This window comes from Apium graveolens, chromosome 7 (assembly GCF_009905375.1).
Source record: "Apium graveolens cultivar Ventura chromosome 7, ASM990537v1, whole genome shotgun sequence".
NCBI lineage: Eukaryota > Viridiplantae > Streptophyta > Magnoliopsida > Apiales > Apiaceae > Apium > Apium graveolens.
Genome location: NC_133653.1, coordinates 185241697 through 185246546, shown reverse-complemented (window position 1 = coordinate 185246546; position 4850 = coordinate 185241697). Strand labels below are relative to the sequence as shown.

Below are 4850 nucleotides of genomic sequence, written 5' to 3'. Positions count from 1 at the left end.
GCCTGATTGGATGATTATAAACTATTTCTACAATGGTTTGGGCGCACAGTCTAGACCTATGCTCGATGCAGGGTCTGGTGGAGTGATAAGTGGCATTTTATACCAGTTAGAACATCTTGTAATGGCTTGAATTGGTGTCTTGAAATTAAGTATTTTGTGTATTTGATGCGTTTTTCTAGTGTTTTTGCATTTCAGCGTATAAGTTGCGTAATTAGGGGGATTTTATCATAATAAGCTTAGGAACCTACTTGGAACCAGTTGCGGGGAGTTGTGCAAAGAAATCAGCAAAATCAGAAGCAAAAAGTGGAATTTTCTAGAAAGCATGCAGGCGCCCGCCTGGAAGAGCAGGTGACCGCCTAGAGAGAAGGTGCCCGCGTGGGATTGGAGGCGGCCGCCTAGGGTTGGATTTTTAGATTCTGGATTTTCTAATTTGAGTTCTGTTGGGCTTCTGCAACTGCTGTTTCTTGTGGACTCTTATATAAGTTATCTTGGGATACATTTTAACAACAACAAGTAACAAGCAAGGAGCAAGTAACAAGGAGAGAAGATCAAGAAGACCGTTGTAGCACGCTACAACGAAGAAGAGGAAGCATACGTTTATCTTGTGATTCTTTTAAATTTATTGTAACAGTGGATGCTATTTTTCTTTACTCTTTGAACCTTTATACTCTTGTGACGTACTCTGTTTTTATTAAATATTTTTGTTAGTTTATATCATTGTGTTAATATCATGTTTTCATATGAACCCATGGTGACAATGAGTTCTATTATGGGCTAATTGTGATCATGGGATCGTAGCGGATTTACTATGGATTTCTTTAGTTAATTGTTTAATACCTTGATATGTGGTGATTGTATGATATCTAGCATAGGCACTTATTCGTCATACGTGCGTCGCAAACATATAATATAGCTTGTTAATCTCTTGTGAAGCGACAATGAATCTTGAGATTTAGAACTTTCCATGCTAGCATATGTTCATGTATGGTATGCATGATTAGTGGGTAACTCTAACCGTTTTACTTGCCCTATGTAATCATAATGAATAACTTGTACTTAAATCGTTATGTTGTCAAATTCTGTAGACATATAGGGTCTCAACATAATTGATGCCTATTCAACTTCTATCTTACTTGTGGATGCTTGGTAGAATGGTACTTGTGCAACGAAAGTTGGCTTTTATCAGTTTTGTGTTGTTCGACTTTTATCAGTTTCGTGTTGTTCGATTAATATCATCACCGTTACATGCTAAGGGTAATAAAAATGACTATTGAATGAAGTAGTAATGAAGTTATGATCTCATGTGTATTTAATATTTTTAATTCAAGTGTTAATTTAAGTGTTTAATTCTCCTAGTTAATATTAGTTAATCAACCCTAAGTGTTATTGTCTTAACATTGAAGAGTAATCATACATTGGTGAGTAAGTGTTAATTAAATATAATTAATCAGAGTCTCTGTGGGAACGAACGAGAAATCCCTCTATATTACTTGCGAACGCGTATACTTGCGTGAATTATTAGCGCATGATTTGTGCCTAACAAGTTTTTGGCGCCGCTGCCGGGGACTCGGTGTTAATTTATTTAGTTTATGTACTTGCTATCAGTGGTCATTAGGACTCATTGATTAAGACTTGTTACTTACTGTTTTCGGTTGTGTTTCAGGTACTCTAGCGAGCGTTTATGTAAACACGTTCTCGCACTCGCAAGAGGACTCTAGATACGACTGAGGAGACAGATTCAGCTCTTGACATTCCGGAGAAGTTAGATTTTGAAGATTCTGATAAAGAGAATGAAAAGAAAGAACCTGTAACAATGGGTGATCGTATAGTTCCAGCAGATCCAGCTCTTATGGACTTTTCTCGGCCTAAAATTGATGACATTCAGTCAAGCATCGTTCATCCGGCTATTCAGGCCAATACTTTGGAAATCAAGCCGGTCACTATTTAGATGGTGCAGAATTCTGTTTCTTTCGGATGTACTGCGACTGAAGATCCCAACATGCACATTAGGAATTTTGTCGAGATCTGCAGTACTTTCAAATATAATGGTGCTAGTGATGAGGCTATCAAGCTGAGGCTTTTCCCATTCTCTCTGAGGGATAAAGCTAAGGGCAGGTTACATTCTTTACCAGCTGGGTCCATCACTACTTGGGAAGATCTTGCGCAAAAGTTTCTGGTGAAGTTCAATCCAATGGCCAAGACTACAGCTATGAGGAGTGCTCTTACTCAGTTTACGCAGCAACCTATAGAATTTATGTGTGAATCTTGGGAGCACTATATGGAGATGTTGAGAAAGTGTCCACATCATGGTATGCCTGACTGGATGGTGATCACTGGGTTTTATAATGGTTTGGGGGCCCAATCTCGGCCCATGCTCGATGTAGCTTCTGTAGGCGCCTTGTGGGCCAAAAGCTATACTGAGGCCTATAATATCATTGAAACTATGGCTGCAAATGAGTATCAAAACCCAACTCAAAGGATGATACCTGGGAAGGTAGCATGTATTCTGAAAGTTGATGCAGCTACAGCTATTGCAGCGCAGCTCCAAGCGCTGTCTATCAAGGTCGATTCTTTAGCCAACTATGGAGTCAATCAAATAGCTATTGTCTGTGAGCTTTGTGCAGGCTCTCATGCTACATATAAGTATTCTCTTGTTAATGAATCTGTTCAGTATGTGAACAATTACAAGCGACCGCGGCAGCCTATGCCAGCTACTTATCATCCTAATAAAAAAAATCATCCCAATTTCAGCTCGAGGAATAATTAGAATGCTGTTCAGCAACCATATCAGCAAGCTATAAGTAAACAAGTTAATCCACCTGGATTCCAGCAACCTCAGCAATATGCTCAAAGGAAATCATATCCTCAACAAGGAGGTGCTGCTCCACCTTCTATTGCTGATTTCGAGGAGCTAAAGCTGTTGTGCAAAAGTCAGGCTATTTCTATCAAGACCTTCGAGAATCAAATCGGTCAAATAGCCAATGCCTTGGTCAATTGTCAACCTGGAACACTTCCCAGCGATACTGAAGTGCCAGGCAGGAAGGAAGCTAAAGAGCCAGTCAAAGCTCTCGTGTTTCAGGTACTCTAGCGAGCGTGTATGCATACGAGTTCACGGGCTCGTAAGAGAACTCTAGATCAAGCCGATGATGAAGCTGTAGTGATTCGAAGGAAAGTTTTTGAGGACGAAGAGAAAGTAGCTGAAGAAGAGAAAGTCGAGGAACCGGCTCTAGTAGTGATGGGAGATCAAGCAGAAAATCCTAAGGCTCTGATGGACTATTCTCAGCCTAAGATCGATGATATTCAGTCGAGCATCATCAGACCAGCCATCTCGGCTAACACTTTTGAGATCAAGTCGAGCACGATTCAGAAGATACAGAACTCAGTTAAGTTTGGGGGTTCTCTTATAGAAGACCCCAACATGCACATCAGGGATTTCATCGAGATCTGCGACACTTTCAAGTTCAATGGGGTGACTGAAGATGATATCTAGTTGCGACTCTTCCCATTCTCTCTGAGGGATAAAGCAAAGTGCTGGTTACATTCTCTACCATCAGGGTCTATCACCACATGGGAGGATCTTGCTCAAAAGTTTCTCATTAAATTCCTTCCTATATCGAAGACTGCTGCAATTAGGAATGCTCTTACTCAGTTTGCTTGGCAAACTGGAGAATCTCTGTCTGAGGCTTGGGATCGATATAAGGAGATGCAAAGGAAGTGCCCATACCATGGCATGCCTGATTGGATGATTATAAACTGTTTCTACAATGGTTTGGGCACTCAGTCTAGACCTATGCTCGATGCAGCGTATGGTGGAGTGATTAGTGGCATTTTATACCACTTAGAACGTCTTGTAATGGCTTGAATTGGTGTCTTAAAATCAAGTATTTTGTGTATTTGATGTGTTTTTTTAGCGTTTTTGCATTTCAGGGTATAACTTGTGTAATTAGGGGGATTTTATCATAATAAGCCTAGGGAAGTACTTGGAACCAGTTGCGGGGAGTTGTGCGAAGAAATCAGCAAAATCAGAAGCAAAAAGTGGAATTTTCCAGAAAGCATGCAGGCGCCCGCCTGGAAGAGTAGGCGACCGCCTGGAGAGCAGGCGCCCGCGTGGGATTGGAGGCGGCCGCCTGGGGTCGGATTTTTAGATTCTGGATTTTCTAATTTGAGTTCTATTGGGCTTCTGCAACTGCTGTTTCTTGTGGACTCTTATATAAGTAATCTTGGGAGATGTTTTCACAACAACAAGTAACAAGCAAGGATCAAGTAACAAGGAGAGAAGATTAAGAAGGCCGTTTTAGCACGCAACAACGAAGAAGAGGAGGCATACGATTATCTTATGATTTTTTTAAATTCGTTGTAACAGTGGATGTTATTTTTCTTTACTCTTTGAACCTTAATACTCTTGTGACGTACTCTGTTTTTATTAAGTTTTTTGTTAGTTTATATCGTTGTGTTAATATCATGTTTTCATATGAACCCATGGTGACAATGAGTTCTATTATGGGCTAATTGTGATCATGGGATCGTAGTGGACTTACTATGGATTTCTTTAGTTAATTGTTTAATACCTTGATATGTGGTGATTGTATGATATCTAGCATCGACACTTATTCATCTAATGTGTGTCACAAACATAAAATATAGCATCTTAATCTCTTGTGAAGCGACAATGAATCTTGAGATTTAGAACTTTCCATGCTAGCATAGGTTCATGTGTGGTATGCATGATTAGTGGGTAACCCTAACCGTTTTACTTGCCCTATGTAATCATAATGAATAACTTGCGCTTAAATCATTATGTTGTCAAATTCTGTAGACATATAGGGTCTCAATGTAATAACCCCAATTTT

At 39.9% G+C, this 4850-nt stretch overlaps 1 non-coding gene across 1 annotated transcript; it reads right to left on the bottom strand.

The window, feature by feature from the left end:
- Nucleotides 1–3625: 3625 nt before the first annotated feature.
- On the bottom strand, nucleotides 3626–3732 carry LOC141675813 (small nucleolar RNA R71). The gene has a single exon (XR_012556445.1). It is a non-coding gene; the product is annotated as a small nucleolar RNA R71 (small nucleolar RNA).
- Nucleotides 3733–4850: the final 1118 nt, after the last annotated feature.